Source organism: Marmota monax, unplaced genomic scaffold (genome assembly GCF_021218885.2).
Source record: "Marmota monax isolate L192 unplaced genomic scaffold, Marmota_monax_Labrador192_F-V1.1 WCK01_AAM20220418_F8-fsc00010, whole genome shotgun sequence".
Classification (NCBI taxonomy): Eukaryota; Metazoa; Chordata; class Mammalia; order Rodentia; family Sciuridae; genus Marmota; species Marmota monax.
In genome coordinates, this window is record NW_026692321.1 from 6,705,679 (window position 1) to 6,732,091 (window position 26,413).

The 26,413-nt window shown below is 43.6% G+C and overlaps 1 long non-coding RNA gene across 4 annotated transcripts in view; it reads left to right on the forward strand.

Annotated features, from left to right (window-relative positions):
* LOC124090610 (uncharacterized) overlaps positions 1-26,413 on the forward strand; it is a 67,437-nt gene that overhangs the window by 4,029 nt on the left and 36,995 nt on the right. For 2 of the 4 annotated variants that reach the window (XR_006851168.2, XR_009226545.1), the window contains one exon: positions 21,671-21,942. The exons of 1 other annotated variant lie outside the window; for it this stretch is intronic. This is a non-coding gene — a long non-coding RNA (uncharacterized LOC124090610). Of the gene's footprint in view, positions 1-287; positions 2,119-21,670; positions 21,943-26,413 lie in introns of those variants that run through there. One more of the 4 variants, XR_006851167.2, reaches the window with a different exon arrangement.

Consider the following 26,413-nt stretch of genomic DNA (forward strand, 5'->3'; position numbering starts at 1 on the left):
GTGGGTTTTTCAAATTTGCACTCCTGGCATTAGGCACTGGATAAGTCTGTGTCTCATCCAGCGGGCAGAGGAGGTCCTGCTGTGGAGTGGGATGTTTAGCTGCTTCTGTGGTCTTGACCCTCCAGAGGCCAAGAGTACCACCCACACCCCTAATCATGAACATTATAAAGTCTCCAGACATTGCCAAATGTCCCCAGAGTGGGGTAGGTGAGGGAGGGGAGTCACTCTTAGTTGGGAACCATTTCCCTTTGGCATTTTTTTTTAATTCATCCTTTGCTTCTGTGTAGTTCCCCAAGCTCTAGATGGGACTTCCCGATCATTTGTCAAGTAACCAACACTTAGCTGTTATTACACAGAGCTCTTCAGAGGAAAGGTTTTCAAATGAATGGACAATAGACAATTCGTGTCTGATATGGCGATTGCATTGAAGACAGTGCCTTTGAGAAGGTGGCTTGTCACATGGATATCAATTCCCTTAGCCAACTGTGTCCAGGAGTTGTTATGGGCCGGGAAACTCAATCTCCTTGCTCCCTTTACAATTCTGCCTATCCGGACAGGTTACGCAGAGGTCTTTTTAAAATGAGAACCTTTATGTTTGTTGGAATACATGGCCGAGAGGATCTGGGGCTGAAAGCGGGCTTCTGGAACAAAACCCCCAATGCAGGGCAGGGGAAAGGATGCCCATTCTGGGGTGTTGTGAGGAGGCAGCGGCACCCTGTAATGGGAGAGAGCTGGAAAATGGGGTTCTGTCCTCTGTCTGGGGATTCTGGCTGATAAAGATTGAACATGGCTGGCAACTCTCAAATGTCAAGAGGTGAAATCCCAGGGAAAAGGTGTACTTCATTCTCCTGCAGAGAGGACTATGAAATAAAAAGAACAAGACTCTAAAGAGCCCTTGAAGCTCTAATTTCTGGAGAAAAACAACATTTCCCTGCCATCTTAGTAGCTCCTGGGAAGCCTACGGTACTGGCTGGAGGCGGCCATGAAGAGGAGTAACAACAGGTCCAAGGCACTGGCAATGAATCTCAACTTGAACATCCGAAGCATCAGCAAGTGGAGGGGAATAGAAATCCCTGGGACAAGTTCACCAGGAAGCACCGTGCAGGAAGAGACCGACCCCATAGCAAAGCTTCCTGGGATCAAGTGACATATAATCCTGGTTGTTCTCAAAATGGATGCTTCCTTCTCCTGGATTCCTACTCAAACCAGGATGGACTTACTCAGTTTACATATTTAAGGACAGGCAGCCAGTACCCTGACCTTATAAAGGGGCATGGATGAAAGAGGACTCTGTTGCTTCTCGAGGGGAATTCCACGTCTCCTGAGCTCATGTTTAGCCGTGTTCCAACTGTGTGCTAAACATACAGTCCACGTACGACCGATTAGCCAAAATACTGATCTGAGGTCTGGGGGTCTTCTGATCCCTCCACCAGCTCGTCCCTCTTTCCTACCTCTGCTCAGTGGCAACACTTGTATTTGATCTCTGCTTATTGCCCTCACTGGGCTGAGTTGTGTCTTTCCCTTGGATGCTGAGCTTGGATTTGCTTTTTAAGTCATAGTATTTTCCTCTGCTGTCACCTAAGGCAGGTCCCAGGCCACACGGCCTGTTCTAGGGCATTGCCACTCAATGTGTGGTCCCCAGATCTGCTTACTTGTCCTCCATGGGATAAATATAGAAATCAAGGGTAAGCTATTCAAAACTTTTAATAAGGACCTGATAGAGCAATTTTTATAAATTTATAATTTTTGTAACGATCTAATTAAATCTGATCTATTATTTAGATATTAATCTAATGAAATCTAATAATAACACAAATCGGACTTTTGCGTTTCTTTTCACCCCCACCCCTGGTAATTCATTTGGAAAATATTTTACAAATTTTGGTCTTGTAAGGATCAAGAAAAACAAACTTGCTTTCTATGTACATAGTTCGAGAAGCAGAGGTCTGGGGACCCCATCTGGTTGCCAGACCCCAGATGACCTCATCTTTAGTCCTCCATTTGATCTCTCTAGTTATTTCCAAGCACAGAGGCCAAGGATGACCAAAGCTGCTCTTCAGAGAGGATGGCCTCTGATCACTCTGAGCAAGTGAAGTGGGCTTTGCCTGGGGTCTGGGGTGAGGCTGGGCTTATCACCCCTGCAGGGAAGGGGTGCGGGGAGGGCTGGGGAACCATCTGCTTGGAAGAGGGAGAAAACAGAGTCCCTTTCTTTTTGATCTGCTTTATTGCTTTCCATTCCCACCAACGGAAGAGCCACTGAACCCATCCTGCACTGTGTGAGGAAGAGCGGTGACAGATGTTGAGCCTTTTACAGTCCTTACTCAATAGGGGATGGGTACAGCTGCCCCCAGTGATGACCCCCACCCCCAGTCCTAGACCAAAAATGAGCATTTTTGTATCCATGTCAACGTTTTTGTGAAAATCAAGCACAATATTTGATAATGTGAAACATAAAATGTTTGGGACTGTTTCCTAGAGTATTCAGAATAACACTCATCAGGACTGTTTGAAGGAGGTCTTCCAGAGATGCTGGAAGAATTGTTAGAGGCCGTGTGGTACATGGGAGTGACAGGGTGACGCTTTCTTCCATGTGAACATGGGGAAGGCATTTGATGACTTCATGTCTCAGGTTCCCCATCTGCAAAAGGGAGACTCTAATGCTCCCTACTTCATGGCTGATGTGAACATTCATTAAGTTAGTTCAAGCATCTAAATCACTTATAACGAAACCTCATTCTTACTATGGGCAGGTTAATCGAGCTCTCTAAGCTTTAATCTTCCAATCTGTGAAATGGAGAGAGCATCTTTGAAGACCTAATTTAGTCTTCTACAGTTTTTTTTCCCCCATGTATTCTCAAAAGTTCATAAGGTGCTTTGGATTTGTTTGATTCTTATGAATTCTGTATGACCAACTCCTCAGATGCAGCCAGAAGAGCTATCAGATTGCTTTCATATTTCTAGAGTCAATGAAAACCAGGGGGCTTTCCTACAATCCCATTCATTCTGCTATTTAGTCACCAGACACTTCTGAGCATCAGCTGTGCATCAGGCACTGGTGTCTAGGTGCTTGGGATTTATCCGTGAATAGCAACAACCAAAGATCCCTACCTCCAGGGACCATGCAGTCTGGGGGAGAGAAGGTGGTAAAACCAGGGACTCGGAACCAATGGATAATTAAATTATATGATATGTGTGAAAGTGGTGAGTTCTGTGTCAGAAAGAAAGGTAGAACTGGACAGGGTAGGGCAAGAGTGGCATCCAGACAGAAGGAGACCAAGGCAGCCTTCTGTGGGGTTAGAGGAGGGCCTGGTGTGGAAGGTGCAAGATAAACCGAGCCTTGAAGGAGATGAAGGAATTAACAGGTAGAATCTGGGGAAAGATCATGGCAGAAGAGGACTCATTAGAGCAATGGCCCTGGAGCAAGGAAGTGTCCACTGTATCTGAGTGACAGCCAAGACACCCGTGTAGCTGCACTACCATCATCGAGGGGAATTATTTAAAACTCAATACTATTCTCTAGGGTTCTGTTCCTCACCTGGAGTTTTCATAAGCTCTGAGGCTTCTGGAGTCCAGAAATGACTTATCCAAATGGCAAAGTCTTATTTTTGGACAGTTTAATGAGACCCTTCCTGCCCTCTGCTACTGTCTAGAACTGTGTAAGTGGAGTTGCTGGACCACAGGACACCAATATCTGTCCCACTAATTTTCCTATTTCAGCTAGATAATTACAGCCCCTGTAAGCCAAGTCTGCCTCTCAAGTAGCCTCCAAGGATGAGCTGGAGAAGGTGTTGGCCCCTGGCTCCTGGCTTTTTCTAGTTGTATGGTGTCCGCATTGTTGTTAGCAAGCTTTCTGTATCAGCTCACTGTGTGTTGCTAGAATGCAATGCCTGAGGCTGGACTCCTTATAAAGAAAAGAGTTTTATTTAAATGCCCAAGACCAGGCAGCTCCATCTGTTCAGCCTTGGGGGAGGGCCTTTGTTTACATGACAGTATGTCAGAGGGCATCATGTGGAAGCATGTGTGGGAGGGAGAGATCACATGGTGAGACATGAAGCCAGCCCTGAGAGGGGCCAGTCTTGCTCTTTTTATAATAATCTGCTCTTGCTAGAACTAAGCAGGACCACAGAGACCTACGTTAATCTCTTCCAAGGGCAGTGTGCCCAGTGACGTACCACCTTCCTCTAGTCCCCACCTCTTAAAATCTCTACTGCTACTCAACACCACACACTGGGGACCCAGCTCTCAGCACCAGAACCCTTGAGAGACAAACCACACCCAGACCCCAGCGTTCTTGATCCACAATTGAGAGGTGGATTCTTGAACTTTTCGCTTCTCAGACAAGTTCTATTGCCTCAGTGAACCCAGGCCGGGAGTTTCAAATGTACAGTCAGTGCTACCTGCTAAGATGTAGTTTGCTAGGCAGAATATTATAGAAAGAGAAAACATTAGTCACAGGATAGAAAATTTCAGTTCGATGTTAAGAAGTTCAGGAGATCTACTGTACAACATGGTGACTCTAGTTCCTACTAATAATGCATTATTATTAAGTAGATTAATAATAGTAATAATAATAAGTACACTTGAGAATTGCTAAAAGAGTAAATTCCAAATGTTTCACTCCAAAAATTCTGTGGCTAATGTTAAGTCCCTTGATTTAGCCATTTCACAATGTATATGTATTTCAAAATATCATGTGTGTTACAATAAATATGCACACTTTATATTTGTTGATTGAAAATTAATTGGTAGTGCCTTGGTAGCAAGCACTGGTCTTCCCTGGCCCAGGCAGACCTTGTGGGCTCCATTCTCTGCTTCTCTTCGTGGCCACTGAAACTTTCAAGTTGGAATTGTAAGAGGCTGCCTGCTTTCATACCTCACTGGCAGTTCTCCTCATCTCAGAAAGTTTGTATGCATCTCTCCCACTGAAATAAACTAAGCCATTAAATGAAATAAAAGTGGTCGATGACTTCACAAGTAGACAGCCTGTCTAATTTTGAAGTGAGGCCTTCTCTTTCTGGAAAAGGTGTTGGGTCATGAGTGGCCTGCAGAGGTCGTCTCCTGCCTCATTTTAGGAATAAGGGCCTTGAAATGCAGTGGTCACCTGGCTTGCCCAAGGTCACTCAGTTGGTGGCCAAGCTAGGATCAGAATCTGAGCCTCCCGCCACCCAGCCCAGAACTTGTTCCAACATATTGCAGCCTCGAGACTCACATTTTCCCTCAAGGATTCCACTTTTAATTAATTTTTCTTCCTATCCCAGTACTAAATGTAGTTTTTCTCCTCAGTTTTCCTGTAAACTGGGCCAACTAGTTTAAATCGCATTTGAAACTAAGTCACGTATTTGCTACTACGTGCAAGGCCCTGTACTACAGCTTGGGGGAAATTAAAGCTGCGTAGGAGAGCAGTTTCAATCCCAAGACACGAAAGTCCTACGCAGAGAAACAGGATGCTGGGTGCCGAGGAGACTGCCAGGAGCTGTTGAGGTCATAAAGTGTCAGGACAGGAAAGCTTTGCTCCAGCGAAGGGCAGGGCGAGAGGAAAGAAAGTGGGTAGCAGGGCAAGCCAGGCGGTCATCTAAGGGTGCCATTTACGAAGGAAGAATGTTTGCCAACTCACTTGTCATCAAGAGTTATCAGCACTCTGGGTTTCCATGTTGGTGGGAAATGCTCTGCCTGCCACAAGAATAGAGTGTGGATATTTCAAAACGACAGCTTGAAGAAAGCCTCTCTGTGTTCCAGGCAATGGCCACTTCGGGGTCTGAACAAGAGCCCCACATTACCTGTAAGTTGATCTTTCTCCTTGAAGTCACTCTTCATAAATTTTCCCAGAGTCCACAGCCTTCTCTTTTGAATATACGAGGTGCCTATCTAGTCTGCACGGACACCACCATTTAAATGTGCAATGTAAGATGGAACAAAACATTCCATTGAATATAAACTAGAAAATTCATTCAATGGAACATTTATGCTTAATGTAAAATATAATATTATGACATACATGGTCCTGGGTTGGAAATTAAATATAATGTTCTCAGGTTGAATTAAATACTATTTGCTTGGTATTCCCATGATTTTTGTGCATGCCTCTATTGCTTGGTAATAGTTTGCCCAGAGTTTATTCCACACCTACTGTGGTAATAGGCAATGTAGAACATATTGAGTTTATAGAGATTTAGTGAGAAATTATCATGGCATTCTCATTAGTATTAAATATAATGTTATAACCATAATTATAATGCATGGTGGAAAATAAGATGGGCTCTAAGAATTTAATCTCGAAGAATTTAAGTGGTCCAACACAAGAGAAGTTTATTTCTTGCACACATAAAGTCTAAAGTGTGAGTTTCTCATTAGCAGGAGACTCTTCTCCAGTCAGTAATTCAGAGATCCAGATTCGGTCCCTCTCGTGACTCCCCCATCTTTATAACAACAGGCTTCCACATTTTTCTAGAATGTCAATAAACAAATAGAAGGCAGTGGAATGTGGAAAGGCAGAATTACCCTGGCCTGAAGTACCCACTCCATCTCTGTTCATATCTATTGATTATTATAGGAGATGCTGGAAAATCGAATCCCAGGCTGAGAAGCCACCCTTCAGCACCAAGGCTACCCTCTGGAAAGGGAGAAAGACTCCATGATGGGCAGCCTCCATCCAGTGTTGGGTTGGGTTTGGGTAGAGGTTGCAACTTCCAACTTCCCGTGTGGCTGGTCAACAGGATAAGCACATATGTTGTATGTCCACTTCCCAGAAAACCATCTGTTTTGGCTCCTTTGTCCCTTTTCCCCTTTCCTCTTTATCTCTTCTCTGCTGTAAGTGATACTTAGAGCCCCGGTCGCCATCTTGGACCCCAAGGTTGGGGACCACATCCAGGAGGAAGTGAATGATTCAAAAATACTTGAATTTCAAAGAGTTTTTGGAGCACAGTGAATTATCTGAATTACGTACCTCATATTTTTATGTGAGGAAGAAATAAATTTGAATCTTTTATTGCTGATCTCAGTATAGAATTTATCAATTATAACTGAACCTTACCTTTAGTGGTTCAGAATATATTGGTTGTAAAGGGCTTGGAATTATATCAGGCTTGGAATTGCACAGGGATTCTCAAAGTGTCAAGGATTTGATGTTACTATAACATTAGATGCCTGCCCCAGCACCATGCCACAACTTCCCATGATGGACCCATTGGTAAATAGGTTAAGCTTTTCCAGCCATATACTCTCTGTAGCCACTACTCAGCTTTGCTATTGGGCTGTGAAAGCAGCCCTCCAAAATGTTTCATGGGATGAGAATAGCAGTGTTCCAATAAAACTTGACTTCAAAAATAGACAGTGAGCTAGAGTTGATCGGCTTAGAGGATAATCGCATTGTGCTGTTTTAGCATTAGCCACCCAGACCTCCACCAAGGCCTGCTGATATCTCCTCTGGAAGCTGTGTGGATAGCCATTTCATTACTTTTGCTCACAGACTCTAGGTGTGGCCTCTACTTGGAGTTTCCGGTGTTCTATCTAGAAGAATAGAGTAGACTCTGGGTGGAATGTTTCTAGAGGTTTGGCCATTTGCAAAAATGGACATTTTCATTATTGATGGCTGAGCCCTTCGGCATTACTCTACTAGGGGACCTGAATTGGACTGAGAGATCTCTCCCTTTTCTGTAATATAGCATTGCTATATAGAGAAAGAAGATGTACATGGTTGGGGGTTTTGTTCATGATCAAGTGTGCTCTGAAATAGGGGTAGAAGTTCTCCTTTAGTTCCTTACTTTGCTGGGGCAAAGTGGCTGTGAGGACCAATTAACCTTTCTAAGTCTTATCATCCTCATCTTTAAAATGGTGACAGTGCTGTTGACTTCAGGATTTTGCTGTGAGAATTAAAGTAAATTTAACCAAGAATGCCAGGTACCTTTGGAAAGCTCAAGAGCTAACTATGTACTTGTGTTCCTGTGGAAAGTGGAGCAAATTTACAAACTGTCCTTACCTTATGATAGTTTGACTTCCACTGGCTCCCATTCTTCAAGTTCATGATGGTTTAAAAGTGAGATGCATCAAGTAAGAACTGTGCTTTACATTTTGAATTTTGATCTTTTCCTAGGCTAGTGGTGAGTGGTCTAATAATCTCTCATGATGATGAGCGGGAGCAGAGAGCCCCAGGTCCCGGGCAGCAAGGTGATCTCAAGGTATTCCACGGTTCTATTGCCAGCTGTGGCGGGCTCTGTGGATTAAGTGAATTTTTGACAGATTAGATTCTTAACCTATGATGGGGTCATCAGGACATGACCCCATTTTAAGTAAAGAAGCATTTGTGCATCAGTTTACTCCTCAACACTAAGATAAAAAATGATCAACAAATTGACCCCTTTGTTTTGCTCAAACTAGTAAGAAGCATTTATTAACAAACATTTATTAAATTCTTCCCATATGCTTAGATGATACAAGAGAGATCTGAATGGATTCCTAAAGTGGGGGATCTAATATAATTGGTAGAATCTCATGTGGTTCTTTCTTTGAGCTACAGGAAAATGTAGGAAGAAGTCTGTACAAGCTGGTGGGTCTTTGCTTCATGTGAAATTGCCCTGGATTCAATATATAACAACAACAACAACAAAAAAGAAGACGACATCCTAAAATTCAGAGAAGGGAAATTGACCTTATGCATAAAAGGGTAATAGGCCTTATGCATAAAATAATTCAAATCATTGATCTAAGTTGGGAACCACATAGCCAGGAAGCAATAACATCAGGAATTCAAATGCTTAAACAAGGTTGGGCCTCACTGGATCAAAGTGAGTGTTTTGCAGATGGATCTAGGAGCCCTCATACTGGGAATTCGAACAAACAATTGAGGAACTGGCAAGAGCAGAGAATCTGCAGATGTTTTCCATATACACTGTATATATTAAATAGCCCAGTGAACCCCACCATTCAGGAAATGCTCAGACATATAGGGAAATTGTTAAGTGGAAAAAAATCTGTTTGCTTCCCTGACAGCTCTCTCTTGTCTAAGTCAATTAGGAGCATTCACCTAACCCACCCACATAGGCCGGAGACATTCACACTGCTCAGGACTCTGAGAAGGTCTGGGAACCAAAAGCCATTAACTGAGCTTTTATCAGTAATTGTTAGGCTTCCTTTTCTTTTCTTTCTTTTTTTTCATTCTAAGCTTTTATTGGGAAAATTTCCCCAAAGCTATAATTACTTTGAACAATGACAGAACTTATTTAATGGAGCAAAGAGCAGAAACTTTTTTGAGACAGCAAAATTTGCAACCAATTAAATACTAATGAAAAATAGTCTGTCTCAGAATTATTTTTTCACATTCTTTTCCAGCTCAGACTTGAAGTTAATCTATAGAAAGTCCAATCATCATTTATATTAGAATTAGTGAAATAAAAATTTATGAATAATTTCTTGATTTTCTCAAGAGTGATCTTTTTTTTTTCCTGTACCAATTAAGAAATTGGATGAAAAAGAGGTAAAAATCACTGTAGAGAGCCACATTCCTAGATTATTAAAATCAATGCTGTCAGATGGTCATCTCAATGAGAATAATAAGCCTCGTTCCTATGCTTTTCCGGTTGCTGATTTCTTCAAAGGAAGTTTTTTATCTATTAGTTGTAGAATAGACATGGTTAGAGAGTGTATGTGGGTAGCATCTCAATGCATGCAATATTTCAAAACTTACCAAGATATTTTGTAAGATGAGTTTTACTTGGGGGCTGGCCTTCTGACTCAGCTCTTCCTTCTTACTGATTTCTCCATATGCTCTGTTGCCATTTGTGCTACATCTGGGTTTGTCCACCAAAGACACTTGTCCCCAGTCATCAGAACCCAGGAGTATTCCAGTTAAACCATCCATGGCCCATGAGAACAGTGGCCTGCATCACACATGGCTAGTTACCATGGGCTGGAGAAAAATAGGTCAAACAATAAAGAAAGACTAGCAAGGGCCCTGGACTCTTGCCAAATCTGTTTGGAGAATGAAGGAGAGCAGTGGGGGCATGCAACCAGAATTTTTCTGAGATGTTTTTTTTTTTAAAAAATGAGAAGGCAAAATTTGTTCCTTCTGTTTATTTCATTTGTTGTAAATGAATATAACTGTCCATTATAACAGAATGCAGTTGTGTATAACATGGAGAACGTGGTGTATACACTGCGGTGCGGTAGGGTATTTTGTGTTGGAAAACCCTAAACATATTATGATCTTCACTATGCACTGTGTTCTAACAGCTTATCTTTCCTTTGCTCACTATTTAAATTATACTAGAATTTCTAATAGAATGTGGCCTGGAATATTACTTGGTCAAATCCGGTGGTTTCCTGGGCTATACCTCTATGGGTCTTGCTTGTTCCACCTTTTCTAATGTTGTTTACACGCCACTCCCTTCAGTATCCTTCAAGGTCCCTTCTGCTAAACAATTCTTTTAATACCTGATGCGAAACTCACTTCTTGAAATAATTCAGACCGATTTAATTTAATGAATTGGCCGACTATCAGCCCTCTGTGGGCCAGGTGCTGGGCTGGCTCTGCACAGAGTCTGGGACAAAGACTCAGCTTTCATGGAGTTGAAGAAAAGCTTCTTGAAAGACCTAGGGTCAGGTCCAGTGAGATCATCTCCATAGCGAGGTTATTCCCAGGATCAGGAGAATTTTAAAACAAAACACGAATGGCATTAAGAAGTGGGAACCACATGTTATTTATTTATTTTTTTTAACAAGGACACCATGACTGTAAGCCTCCAGGATGCCCGAGCTCTGGTTCCCGCCTCCTCTGGCCATCACGCCAGTCCACCATGACAGGACGAGGGTCTCTGTGAGGTGGCAGGATAGAGGTCTCTGTGAGGTGGCCGTAGAATCTGGGGACTTCTTCACAACCTCCCTTCTCAGGATCCCTATATCAGTTTGCAAAGTCAAGTTTGGGATACATCAGGTGCCCTTGCTGGGAATCTGGTCCACTTGGGCAATCTTCTCCTTGGCTGAAAGAGATGTGAGAAGAGACATAAACACAGCCTCCAACAAGCTGAGGAAACGGTACCAGGAAACTGGAGTATGTAGCCTGGAAGAGCATCACTCAGGGTGGAGGGCAGGGGACAGGAAGACTAAAAGATCTTACTACCCACCGTCTCATTAGCGGTATTTCTATTGAACATTCAGAGAGGTAAGAAAGAATCCAGGCAGGGTGAAAGTCATAACAGGAAGTGAGTACGGAAGTTAGTACAATATGTCAGAAATTATTGGTTATGTGATAACTATTTCATACTAAAATGTAAAATTAAAACTCTCTAGGCAAGGGTTATTTGTATTGAGTGGCCATTAGAACATGGTAAGAGGTGTGTACTCTGCAGAGGGACAGCAAACACACAACTAGACTTTCTTTTCTTTTTCTTTTTTTGGTACTAGGGATTGAACCCAGGGGTGTTTTACCACTGAGCTATACATCTCCAGCCCTTTTAATCTTTTTTATTCTGAGACAGAGTCTCACTAAGTTTCTCAGGGTCTCACTAAATTGCTGAGGCTGGTTTTGAACTTGTGATCCTCCTGCCTCAGCCTCCTGGGTCTCTGGGATTTCAGATGTGTGCCACCACACTTGGCCACCACACCTTGACTTTCTATGAAAACACACTTAAGAACATACATATAATAATGTATATTATATAAGTCTAGAATGGTAATATATAGATTCCCAAATTTCAGGGAATATAGAAATTGTTATCAATACAAAGCCCAAGAAGGAAAAATAAAATCACTGTTTCCTTTAGAAACCTAATGGTGGTGCACACGAGACTACTCAGGCCCGGCCTGCAGCACGGGGCCCACTGCTTCTCTACTGGGGAGTGGAGGTGCTGGCAGGGCAGCCAGAGGCCAGTGTCCTGTAGGTCCTGCTGCTGGGCCCTGGGCTGCTCGGCTCTCATGAAGAGAAGGGCCCTCTTCTTCCAGGTGATGCTCAGGATACGGGATCCCTGGGATTTTTCCATAAGGCATAGTGTATTTACCTTTTTTTGTGAAAAAACAAACAAAATATGTGATTATCAACACAATCAGAGAGTGGTTCTTTGTAAAAATTAATAAAACATGCAGGCTTTCAGCACTATTAAGAACAAGTGAGAAATGCCATTGGTGAGCAAGATTAGACACACACAGGGTAGAAAAACAGAAGCAGAAAAGACCCAAGTTCCACAAGAGAATGTTCCAAACAACATCACGCCATTACATTTGAAAAATTAAAGCTGATATCCTTCTAGAAAAACACTCATGCATCTACTGGAAAAAAAGAATCTGAGTTAACCCACAGCTGTCTATAAACTAAACAGATAATCAATGTCTTCCTCAGCAACCAAAGCCAGGCTCACCTGGTTTGCAAAGGAGACCCACCAAACCTTCAAAGAAGGTGAGTAGGCGCCAGGCCTGGCCGCCAGTGTGGACAGGGGATGACTGAGACCAGTTTTGAGTGAGGGAACGGGATTCTCAGTAAGGAGAGGGCAGGGAACCAGGGAAATAGCCAAGCACTGCATCCTGAGGTGTGGATCACTGCTAGGGAGTTGGCTATGTTGGGGAAAGATGAGTCTGGTCATCAGAGTGGCTTTGCTCCAGCTCCTGAGTGCCCACACCTCTCAGGTTCCCTTAGCACCTGCAAAGGCAGTGGTAGTGAGGAGGGAGTTCTCCACGGGTTCAGAACAATTGCTTTTTCTTTAGACTTTGCTTTTCCTGCTCTGGGACCTGCCTGGGGAGGCCCTCCACACCTCTTGGCTGATTGGACTGATGAATGGCCTATTGGCAACATCCAATCAGTTAGTTCAGTTTGACTTACGGCTCAACTATCCAAGGGAGAAAACCAGGCGCAGACCGAATGCAAAATGAGGGAAGATTTGAAACACAGAACAGGGAGTGGAAATAACTCCTTGAACCAGGGGCTGAGAGTTTCCTACCTCACATCATGGTTGTGGGATCACCCAATACAGTCTTAGAAAGTGATTTATGATCTGCAAGCAGTTACTGCCACTGAGTATCCTGGCTTGCCTGGTTGGGCAAGAAGCACAAAACACAATGAAAACCAAAATAGGGGCTGATCTAAAGCAACACGAACCCAAAACTTGTACAAAACAGGAAACAGCGTCCGGCAGAAAACCTTGGCATGCTTTCCACGTTCAGAACAATTTCCCATAAAGAAATATATATAACCTGAGTGACGGGAAAACCTCAGCAAAGTCACGTTTCCTCCTGTCCTTGCCCAGCTACACCTGGGCGCAGCAGCAGCCAGGCTGAGGCTCCGCAAGGACAGATGAGTCCCTGTGAGGGGGACGTGCCCAAGGTTCCCAGTTATTATCCTTGAAGAGCATGGCGATGAGAGATGTCACTGCTGTCCCTGAGGCTGGCTCCACCTTCGTGGGAACCACCTTCCCTCACCCGCAGGCCTCTCAGAGTTCAGGTACGTGGTCAGCAAGACGCAGGGAGCAGCAGCCCAGGGCCAGGCCTGCGGGCTGTGCTGGAGTTCTGACTAGGCCATGGGATAGGAATCGTGTTTATGGCATCTAACTGCCACCTGGCCTCCTCCCCAATAAGTCATCACTATGCCTTTCAAATTCTGTTCGACCAGCAGAGGGATTGCAAGATCTAGCACACTCTCTGTGGCCACAGTCTTTCTTATTTAAGAAAAATGGTGGTAAAAACACTTAACATGGGATTTGCTCAGGATGTCTTCAAGTGCCTAGCTCAGCGCTCCCCCTACAGACACCGAGCTCCGCCACTTCCCCACCTCGTGGGCTGAGGCTTCATGTTAGTAAATGGCAGTGCCTTCATTTCCCCAGCTGTCCGCGACAGCCACAGCTCTGCGCTGTCCTCACTCTCATAGCCCTAAATGCCTCCTGCACGGGCCACACAGCATCATCCTTCTGTGACTGCCTTGTTTCATTTAGCAAAATGCCTTCCAGGTTCCTCCTGTTTGCACAGATGGCAGAACTTCCTACTTTTCCTAAGAGCGGATGACATCCCACTTTATGTTTATGGGATGCCACGTTTTCCTTACCCACCCATTTATGGATGGACATTGCAAATCAAACCAAAATGAGAGACTGTCTACAACCGTTAGGATGATGAGCACCAAAAGTACAAAAGATAAGTTGGTGTTATGGTTTGGAAGTTTAGTGGCCCCAAAGACCCCTGTGTTAAAGGTTTGGTCCCCAGGGTTGTGCTACGGAGAGGTGGTGGAGCCTCTAAGAGGTGGAGCCTAGTGAGAGGTTTCTAGGTCATTAGGGGCACGCCCTTGAAAGGGGATTGAGGGACCCCAGTCCCAACTTCCCTCTGTTTGGTTCCTGGCTGATGAGGTGAGTGGTTCTCCTCTGCCATGTGTTTCTGCCATGATTTGCTGTTGCACCCAAGGCCCAAATCATTGAAACCACTTGATCATGCAATAGAACCTCCAAAAACGGGAGCCCAAATCAACCTGTTTTCTTTACAAGTTGATTACCTCAGGAACATTGTTATAGTGTCAGAAAGCAAACTAATACAGTGGGAGAAGATACGAAGAAATTGGAAACTTTAACATTGTTGGTGGGAATGTAAAATAGTGGAACCCCTATGGAAAACAGTGTGGGTGTCCCTCAAAAAATGGGAAATAGAATTGTAATATGATCTAGCAGTCCCACTTCTGGGTATATATACAAGAAAGATGAAGTCAGGATTTGAAGAAGTATTTTCAGGTGTTGGTTTGCCCGTTCCTTGCGGCTTTTCTCCCAGGAGCCGAGATCCGGACAGTCTTACTTAGGTGTTATAGACTGGAGTCAGAGAGCTCCCAAAGGCTCATGTGCTGAAGGCTTGGTCTCCAGGGTAGCAGGGTTCAGGGCTTTGGGGGAATAGGATTCTGAGGGCTCTGACCTCATCACTAGACTGATCCACTCATGGGTTCACAATTGGAGGGACTGTTGTGAGTTGGTGGAGACTGTAAGAGGCGGGGCCTTGTTGAAGGGAGGGGTCACTGGGCTGTGGCCTGAGGGTACTTCTTCCTCACACTCTGCTTTCTGGCTGCCCTGCAGAGAGCAGCTTCGTGGGCCACACCCTTCAGTCAGCCATCCCTGCCCCTGCAAGCCTAAAAGCATTGGCACCCACCAATCATGGGCGGAAGCTAGGAGTCCAAATAAATCTTCCCTCCCCTTAAGTCGGTTTTCTTCAGATATTTAGGGATAGCCATGGAGAGCTAGCTGACACACTAGTCACAGAAGCTCACTTCAGTCTTTCTGTCCAGATCTGGAGTATTTCAATTCTAATCCCAAGAATAGGCACCTTCATGTAACTGACTAGTCCTTTAGTATAGCCATGGAAACTGACCTCTTTGTGCTACAGTTTCTTTACCAATGGAAAAAAAAAATATAGCCGTGGCTCGATGATCATTGTTTGTCCCCTCCCATAAAAATATCCTCCTCAACCTCACAAAAGTGGTGTCATTCTTGGGTACATGAGAACTGAACTTCAGGATGTGAGTGGCTATCTATTCTGTAGCAGAAGAGCAAGCTCTACAGTGTTCTTTAGGGTCAGAATCACATTCAGAGCACATTTTGATTCTGCTCCCTTTCATTAAGAGGTCTTCTATATGGAGTGGGATTGGATCATTAGGCAGGCTCAGTGTGGGGCTAGGAAGGCATGCACTCACCTATGGCCTCATTCACAAAAACATCAGAATGTATCATCATTCTTTTGCACTCAAAAGCTTTGACAATCTGCATTCCTGTCTGTCACCGTCACATGAACTTACCTACTTTGTGTACTTGGTGACACTCAGGAGTCAGAGGACAGACATTGCAGTGATGGTGACATCTCTTGACATCCAGACTGTCTGCTGAGGTCTCTACTTGCAAATTGCACCCTTTGCTCTCATCAAATGAGTTGGTGAGCTGGAGACATGCATGCTTTTTATTTTTATAATGCAAATCAAGAATGGTAGAAGGAATCTTGTCAGACAAGAACTTAATGGAAATTTTAAAGTTTTCTATGAAACTATGTGTCAGTTTCACTAGAATTGAGTGGACTATTCGATCTAATAGAGACATTTACAGATATTAGATATTTTTTATTACTGACATTTAACTTTCAAAAGTTCAAATTGCTCTAGATTTCTCAAAGAAGGCCTAAGAATAACGAAAAGAGCAGGAGATTTAGGCATGTGCTACAAGGAAGGAGTGGTTCATAATTTGGAAATGGGATGTCACTTTCCCTTGTGTGGTGTGTTAGTCACCTTGTCATCCTGGGATCAAATACTTGACAAGAACTATTTAGAGGAAGAAAGATGTATTTTGGCTCATGGTTTCGGAAGAATCAGTCCACACTTGGTGGACTTCATTATTCTGGGCCTGAGATAAGGCAGAACATCATAGTGGAAGGGTGTGTGGAGGAAACTGCTCAGTTCCTGGGAGCCAGGAATGAGAGAGAGAGAGAGAGAGAAAGAGAGAGAGAGAGAGAGAGAGAGAGAGAGAGAGAGAGAGAGAGAGAGAGAGAGAGAGAAACACGAACCTGTCTAGTCCCCAAGCCATGCCTTCAGGCTCCTACTTCCTCTAGTCACATTCCACCTGCCTACAGTCAACACACTATAGTTCATTTAAATAATAATTCTACCAAATGGATTAATCCACTGATGAAATTATGGCCTTCCTGATCCAATAACTTCCCAAGAGCCCCATGGCTAAACCTTGCTGGTTTGTGGACCCAGCCTTCAAAACATGAGCTTTCTGGGGGACATTCCAGACCTAAGCCATAATATATAGTCCTACATATAAATTTAGGAAGACTTATCAGCAATAATTTTCACTATCATTTTGAAGTATCTTGAAGTAAAGACACAGCCTTCAATTTGGATAGCATTTTGTGTTTGGATAATTAAATCAAATGATGAAACATAACAGTCAGATTACAAGAAAGTAACAGATGTAACTCCAGGATTCATTGAGAATTCAGGTGGATGGATACAATGCTTCTTTTAGGATCTAAGTCATCTCTTTACACAGAGCAAGAGCTTGAGGTTTAAGAAAACTTAAAATAATTCTATGATTTACCAGCTGAGGCTCTCCAGAGTTCAAATACCCTCCTTATCTATAAATAGAATTATTATTGAACCCATCTTAGAGGGTTTGATAGGATTCAAATGCAATATGGTAGGCTAAAATCCCAGCACGTGAATGGCGTTTAGCAAAGCCCTGGATCAATTGTGACTGTGAAGGACTTTACATTCCCATTGTGCAAGGTGCAGTCTTTACTTGAAACTGACTCTTCTTCTTTTCCCAAGTTGACATAGTAAACTCTGAATTGTTGGGTGGTATAAAAAGGAAACAATCAACAACCTGGAGAAGATGGCCCCATCTTGAACACACACAGCACAGACACGAACCTTGTCTGGTGAGGTGCCACTCCGGGGAGGACTCGGAGCCATTGTACGTGGTTCCTTGTACAAATAAAGCTAAGTATATGTTGACTCCTCCCCACACTTAAAAATCCTCTGAAGCTAAAAGTTGAAGATCTTTCGGAGGTATGTTTAAAGAAAAGGAGATAGTGCATGGATAGTTTTAAAGGGAGGGTTCACCCTCACCCTGCCAGTACTGTGATGGGTTGAGCAAGGTGGGGAATTGCTTAATTTTCATTGGAAAAATTTGATCTATATTTAATTTTTATAAAGTTTGCACTTGAAAGTATGGATTCATATACCCAAGTTGTTCCAAGTATATATAGAAGTTTTCAAGTAACTGAATCAATGTAAGCTTTTAAATTTAGATTTATTAATTACAATGATTAACATTTAAGGTCCGATTCCTGAGGTATTCTAGAATACTTTAAGAGCTCAATGTTCAGATGTGGCCAGGAGCCTCCCCCCTGGACAGTGCAGATCTGAACATGTCTGTAACTAAAGGAAGTTCCTCTGGACAGGGCACATCAAGATGCTTAAAAACTTCTTTTAATTATTGTCAAATGGCGAAAATTAGTGTCAGTGTTTTTAATCTTCTTTATATCACAATAATTTGTTGTTATTGACAACAAATTAGAGGAAGGATCAGACAACCAGTATTTAAACCTGCATTTTTATTTGATCCTTTAGAAAATGAAGATAATGGTAATAATGATATTTTACTGAATGCAAAATGTCCAGAATTCTCCTAAGCACTTTGCGGCCCTCTGGGGAGGGGTCATTTCATTACCTGCACTTTACATGGGAGGCACAGAAAGGCTAAGAATCTCACTTAATGAACTCTAGATAGGGCAGAGGGGTTGAAGGGGAAGGGAGAGGGCATGGGGTTAGAAATGATGGTGGAACGTGATGATTATTATTACCCAAAGTACATGTATGAAGACATGAATTGGTGTGAATATACTTTGTATACAACCGGAGATATGAAAAATTGTTCTTTGTATGTGTAATAAGAATTGTAATGCATTCCGATGTCATATATAAATAAAAAATTAGAAAATCATGTTGAAACAAAAATTTTTAAAAATTGATTAAAAAAAGAAAGATATTAGTAGAACACCTACAAATCCAGGCAGCCTGTCTTTAGGGCATACATTCTCCCTCAATTTGCTATTCTTTCTATCAGAGATTAATGGCTTTTTAACACTTATTCTGAGTAAGATCATATACTCCTCGACGACCGAGGATGCGGCTGAAGAGGGCCTGCCTAGGATGTGCAGATGTTCCAGGGTTTGGATTCAATACCTAGTATTGGAAAAAAAGGAGAAAGAAAAGAACAATGACAATCACACAACCCGGTCCTGGAGGTGAAGCTCACACTGATGCTTCCTTCTCCTTGTGCTCAGTCCTGCTCCAGAGTTACCGCCTACCATGGGGCTTCCCTACCCACTGACCCACGGGCTCTTCAGTAACTTCACCCTCCCGGGCCCCATCTTGGCCCGTTGGAGAGTTCTCCTCTTCGGGCTCCTCCTGGGTGACTCATTTCCTAGAGCAGCGTCCCTCTCTGTGTGGCCTCCCGGCTATTCACCTTTGTGTTTCATCTCTGTTTGGCATTGAGCTCCCTGAAGGCAGCACTTGTTGTGTTCGGATTTCTGTTTCCACCTCCAAAAAAAAAACCAAAAATAAAACAACCTCCTGTCCACTTTGAACTATCTGCAGCATAATAGATAATAATAAGTCAATCATTGCATGTAATAAATAATAATAAATAAATAATTGCATGCCCTTCTTGTCGTTCCCACCCCTGTTTTGAAGAAAGTTCACTTATTTTGTGCAAGAGGTGGTAAAAAAACAAACCCTTATTTATGGTGAGCTAGAGGCTGGAAGACTGTCACTGAGTCTGTGTGTCATTGGAGAGGGCAGCACACACCTGCTGAGCTCATGGGGGTGTATCTCTAGAGGCTCTGGGGAACAAGTCCAGAAGCAGATCTTGGTGAAGCACTTCTATTGCCGAGGCTCTCGTGGGCATCCATGCCTGTCTGGCAGGATGGGGGTGCCTCCCCTGTGCTGTATCCATAGCACAACTTAGGATCCTTAGGGAAGGGCTGGGCTGACTGTGGCCACAGTGACCACAACTGAGGGCAGGAGACACTGGAGAGAGCAGGGGGGTAAAACCAGGGACTCGGGCTCCAGAGTTTACTCTTCTATTCTCTTCCTCCTCCCTCTCTGTGGCCCACTAAAGGTTTAAATCCAGGCTTCTTCTGGTCCTCCTCTGCTCAGGTGAAACCACATGAAGGCACCAGCTTCACTTGCAGGGCACCCATGTCACTGATATTGGAGGCTTAGTGCTGGAGCTGCCCCAGTGCTGTGTGTCCCTTGTCCCCACCTGTCCGTGTTCTCCTGGATTTCTCTGCTGACCGCTTGTCCTGCCACAGATGTGCGTGACCTGGTTCTCGATGGTCCATCCTGTCTACTGAGATCCCTTTGTTAGCTTCTGTCTTCTGCATCATGTCTAGTGGTCCAGTGTCCCTGAGGGGTCCCTGCCTGACACCTCATCACTGTGGCTTGTCCCAGTGTCACTGAGCTGGCAAGAGAGACTGAAGAAGCACGCGTGTGCTTTATACCACATCAGTGTAAAAGTGGCTGCTGGTGTTTTGTCAGAACCTGTTGTTCTTCATACTGGGCAACAGTGGGAGCGACAAGGATCACATCATTGTGTCTTCTGTGCCTTCTGATGCTCATTCCTGAGCCCAGGCCTTGGCCTGAGGTCTACATTATAATGTCATCTTCTGGATAGATAGCCACACTTGGAAGCCCCTCCTGGGTCTCACCTGAGAATGAGCTCCCTCCTCCTGCGGCCCCTGTGCCATGCCTCTGCCATATTCAGAGCTTCATCCTGTCACTTGGTCCGTGACCATTGTCTCTAAACTGATTTCTGTCCTAAAAAACCCATTCCAGTCCCATTTTCTACATAGAAACCAGAGTGGCCCGACCAACATGCTCCCTTTAATGTTTTGTTGAAAGACTTAAGTGTGTCTCCGATGGCTTTCATGTGACTGGTGCTACTGACCCATCGTTAAGTTGCTCCCAAAGTACTGATCACCATTGTCTTGGGGTCCGCTGGTGCCTTTGCTGTAATGCACAGTGGTCTTACAATCCCGCGATGGACTCGGGTCTCCTTCCTCTGCACACACTGAGCTTTCTCTTCCTCACCTTCCCTTTAGTCTTTGGGGAGCGAGGGCCCTTGTAGTTCATCTTTCGCACCCCTGGCCTCCCCTACTTGAAGACCTAGGGCCGTCTACTTCCTCCTCTCAGTGCTGCAGGTTTACAGCCCCAGCTCCCTGGGGACTCTCAGACTCCTTCCTAGGACCAAACTCAGGGGAGTCTTCCAAGCTTGGGTGTCACCCCCAGGCTCATTTCTTCACCAGTCAATATGTAGTCATATGACCTCCCTCTGGGACAGAAGGAAACAGAGGCATTAGTGCATTTAAGTCACTCCTCCTGGTTGATTGGAAAGGGAAAGCTCACTACCAGTAAGTCTCCTTAGGAGCTCAAGTCTGTCAAACACCAGTTACTCAGCATTAAGTTTCTTGTAAGCAGGATTGGAGGAGTAGTACTCACTCATCCTAAGTCCTTTTCTATCAGAATGGAATTACTTTGAAGATGCTGGGGAGGATATAGTTTTTCCATTTAGTAATAATTCCTACCACTGAAGTTGCGTTCTGCAGGGGTGTAAGCAGAGAAGCTGTCTGGGCCCAGAAATCTCGTACCCCTTTGGATTCCCTCAACCATCTGACTCTCCTTCCTTCCAAAGCACTGCCATCTCTCAGACCTTGCTCACAGGCACAGCCTTTGAAGCTCTAGGAGATGGCTGGAGTCTGGCTTACGTGTCCTCCCCACTCCCACCAAGCCCATCCACAGGGAGATGTCTGGTCACTAACAACATTGACTGTGCTGAGATCTGGCATCTCGACCTACTGCTGCAGGGGCTCCGTGCTACCCAGGGTTCTGGAGGTGTTAATTTTCTGTGGGGCAATGTAGTTGATGGGAGGGGAAGGAGTTAGGTGGGTAAATCCTGTCTTGTCTCCCTGCAAAAGCTGCATTAAGGCAAGGGTGTTTGTTGCAGTCTCCCTGATGACTGTGAGCATGGAGCTGCCCACGGTGACCCCTAGCCTTGTGGGGAAGCAGCTGGTGGGTGCTTTTCCTGAGCTCATCTGTCACTTCACCTTGACCTTCATCCTCTCTACCCTGGGTTTGCACTCCCTGAATAAAGTCTTCGGTTCTGTTTTCCAGTGGAGCCAGGCTAAGACAGAAGCCCAGCTGTGTAGGCTACTCACGTCTGTGCTCTGCCGCATCCTGCAGTGGAGCTGAATTCCAAAATTGAGATTCAAAACATCTAGTCCCAGCAATGAACCTTTCAGGAATGCTGCGCTCACAGCAAGATGGAGAGATGGAACACAGCGGTCGAGATTTCAAGGCAAATGTTTTTTTGTGTCATAATCAAGATGATTAGCTTCACACATTACATTAAATAAATAAATAAACAAACAAACCTGACTCATAAACCATGTATTGATGCTGCATTTGGGAACAGCTGCATCCAGCCGGCACACAGGAACACACACAAAAAGGTTATCTGCCTCAAATCAATCTTTGCAGTTGTGGAAGAAGAAAGACGACAGAAATAGCTCTTTGTGGAGATGACTGATGGGTCCTGGCCAGGCACTCTTTGTTAATATAACAGACGACAATGAGACATATAGGAGCTGGAAAGCTCTCCTGTCACATGTGGCTGATGGGTCTGCAGAGAGGCAGCGGCCGTGCCTGCAGAATGCGCTCATTGCTTTCTCAGATCCTTCTAAATAATCCAAGCTGTGGCACTTTCACTGGGAAGCCAATCTCCAGGCTCGGCAAAACACTCACATTGCACAGTAAATCCATCCTGGAAGTCAGGGTATTGAGCACATGAAATGAGGCTAGGAGCTGAATGTTTTATTTTATTTCAATTAATTTCTACTTGAATGTGGCTAGTGGCTACCTTATTGAATGGTATAAGTAAATATTAATTCATTTAAAATATTTTCTGAATATCTACTAAGGGATCTCTTAGAAGTTGCTTGATAAGTATTTTGGAGGGATACAGTTCTTAATAGTTTTTTTTTAAGGATATGATGAAAATAAACTGAATTCACAGATATTTATAATAATCAGTACCTAAATCTTGTAGGATGCACATGCATTCTTGTGGGACTAGATACACATATATCCAATGGTAGAATACTGTATTCATTTCTTTATAGTGGTTTAAAATAACAAGGCAAAGATTAGGTGTCTCTTCATGGCAAAAATGTGTTTATGTTGAAGTTGGATGGAATTCCTCGTAGAACAGAGAAAGATTAGCAAAATGTTTGAGAGACAGCTTTCAGCGCTAATGGATTAGATAAGAAGGGTCTAGAGATTGCACAGGAACATAAGATCTTGCACATCATCTCCTTCCTTGTTAGTTTTGCCTCACTGTGACCAAAATGCCCAGCACGACCAACTTAGATGAGGAAAGGTTTATGTAGGGCTCATGGTTTGGGAATTTCAGTCCACAGTCAGCCAACTGCATTGCTTTGGGCCCAGAAATGAGAAGGCTCACCTCCTCCAGCCATGTCCCACCTGCATAATTAGTCCATTCAAATGAGTGATCCGTCAAATGGATTAATCTTCTGATTGGGTTAAAGCTCTCATAATCTGATCATTTCACTTCCTGCATTAACACAGGACCTATTGGGGACAACCTCATTTTTAAATCCAAATAATCCTGGTCAAAAAGACAGATTTCCTACATGTTTTGATTAGAAAATATAACAACAACAATAACAAAAAACTCTAAAGAATTTGTGGTCGAAATATGTAAGTTATAACAGTTGACTAGTTAACAATTTAACCATCAGCCATCCCCCACACAAACACTGGTGTCTTTTCTAGCAGACTACTCCTACCTGCTCTTGGTGGTAAGAATGTCCCAGGGGAAATCACAGGAACCCTGTTCTTCAGCAGCCTGTGTTGAGCTCTACTTGTTAAATAGTGTCAAGTTCCCAGGGATAGCAGACTGTTTTCCAGCTTGGTCCTGGCGTTGAAATCCGAGGGCTTATTATTTTACAATAGTAGCAGTGACAGGTTTTGTGTATAAGTAGTGGTGATGATAACATTCTTCTTTAGCAAGAATTTTATATTTTAGAAATAGAAATTGGAATTTGGGGACAGGATGTTGTTTTCTTCAAAGTAGAAACATCCTTGGTAAATAAAGTCTCATGATTATCCCACAATAGCTGGAAACTGGGAGAACCTATGACTTCCTCCTGCTGTCCACTGATGGTCACAAGAGTAGGAAGATAACTGAGTGTGTACTGAGGGCTCTGGCACATTACAACCGTGATTTGTAGACCAATAGTACAGAATAGAGGACCCAGAGACAAACCCACATAAATACGGTTATCTCTTATGAGACAAGGGTGCCAAAACATTCACTGGAGAAAAGGTAGCCTCTTCAACAAATGGTGCTGGCAAAACTGGAAATCCATATGTAGCAAAATGAAATTAAACCTCTCTCTCTCACCCTGCACAAAAATCAACTCAAAGTGGATCAAAGACATAGGCACTAGAACAGAGACCCTGCACCTAATAGAAGAAAAATAGGCCCAAATCTGCACCATGTTGGCCTAACAAGACTCCTAAAGCGCAAGAAGTAAAATCAAGGACCAATAAATGGGAGGGATTCAAATTAAAAAGCTTCTTCTCAGCTTTCTCAGGAAACAATAATGTGGGGAGAGAGCCTATAGACTGGGAGAAAGTCTTTACCACATGCACCTCCAATAAAGCATTAATTTCTAGGATATATAATGAACTCAAAAAACTTAACAGCAAAAAAAAAAAAATAACCCAATCAATAAATGGGCTAAGAACTGAACAGACACTTCACACGAAGAAGAAATACAATTGATCAACAAATCCATGAAAAATTGTTCAACATCTCTAGCAAATAGAGAAATGCAAATCAAAACTATTCTAGGATTTCATCTCACTCCTGTCAGAATGGCAATCATCAAGAATACAGGCAACAATAAATGTTGGAAAGGCTGTGGGGAAAAGGGCACACTCATACATTGCTGGTGGGAATGCAAATTGGTGCAACCACTACGGAAAGCAGTATGGAGATTCCTCAGAAAACTTGGAATGGAACCACCATTCAACCCAGCTATCCCACTCCTTGATTTATACCCAAAGGACTTAAAATCAGCACACTATAGTGACGCAGCCACATCAATGTTTATAGCAGCTCAATTCACAATAGGTAAACAATGGAACCAACCTAGATGTCCCTCAATAGATGAAGAAAATGTGATATATATATTCAATGGAATATAACTCAGCTTTAAGGAAGAGTAAAATTATGACATTTGCCAGTAAATGGATGAAGTTGGAGAATATTATGCTAAGTGAAATAAGCCAATCCCACAAAGCCAAAGGCCGAATGTTTTCTGTAATATGTGGATGCTAATTCACAATAAGGGGGGGGGGGCACTAGGGAAGAATAGATTAGGGGCACTAGGGAAGAATAGATTAGATTCTTAGATTAGGTAGAGGGAAGTGATGGGAGGGGAGGAGAGGGTGGTGTGGATAGGAAAGATAGTAGAATGAAACAGACACTATCACTTTATGTATATAGTGACTGCATGGCCAATGTGATTCTGCAACATGTACACTCAGAAAAATGAAAAATTATATCCCATCTATGTATAATATATCAGTGCATGAATGCATTCTACTGTCAAGTATAACTAATTAAAACAAATTTAAAAATTAATTAAAAATAATACCTACCAAAGAATAGAGAATTTAATTCTAGGCCAGAATAATCTTTTGTTTGGGGAAAATTGTTTGAAAAATACTAATTATGCAAATGGTGTCCAGCCCACAGAGATAGGCAAATTAGAATAATGTGGCTCCGGTCCTCCTGGGGCTCAGGAGTCTGCAAACACACATATGGCCGGTGTGACGCAGAAGGGCCGACCCTGCCTGATGCTCCAGATTGGATCTCGGATGTTCCCCAAAGGCCATGTATTAATGGCTTGGTGGCCACTCCTTGATGCCATGGTGAGGTGGTAGAACCTTTAAGGGGTGGCACCTAGCAGAAGGAAGTAGGTCATTGGGGACATGCCCTTGATGGGGCTATTGGTCCCGCCCCTTCCTCTCTGGTTCCTCTTCTGCTTCCTGGAGGCCATGAGGTGAGCAGCTTTTCTCCACCATGTGGCCCCCCGACACCACCATGATGTTCTGCCTCACAACAGCCAGAACAGCAGAGCCAACCAGCCATGGATGGAAACCTGAAGCCAAAATAAACTTTCCCCTTTTTTTTTCAATTGTTTATCTCTGGTATTTGTCATGGTGACAGCAAGCGATTCACACACTTGGAATCCTCAGCTGGAGGTACTTGAAGGTTCGGACTCTGTGAAGCTCTGGGGTGAGCAGGGAAACTTTACAAGGAGAAAGAACAACATGTGTAGCAGGAATCAGTTTCTGAGCCTTCTTCAGAAATGGAATGGAGCGGTCTGCTGTGGGACACGCCTGAGATCCCAGCTACTCACGAGGCTAGGGCAGGAGGATCACAAGTTTGAGGCCAGTCTGGGCAACTTACAAAGAACTTGACTCAAAATGAAAAATCTAAAGCCCTGGGGATGTTTCTCAGTGGTAAAGAACCCCTGTGTTCAATCCCAGTGTCCCCCTACCCCCCAAATGGAAAAGAGTCCATAGAGTTGAAGTCTGGGGGTAATAAAGGCAAGAGTTCCAGAAGGGAGGCTGGAAATATTCAAAGCCTCCCTCCCACCTCCTAATGTGGTTCTTAGTATTGGGAGCTGGGTGGGGACATCTATCCTAAGCATCTTGAATCTGTGTATTCTGTAAAGGTCAAACAGTAAAGCAAATGCCACTGGTTATTCCTGGGAAAACCAAAGTCACAGTGAACTTGAACACAAGAAAAAGACATGTTTC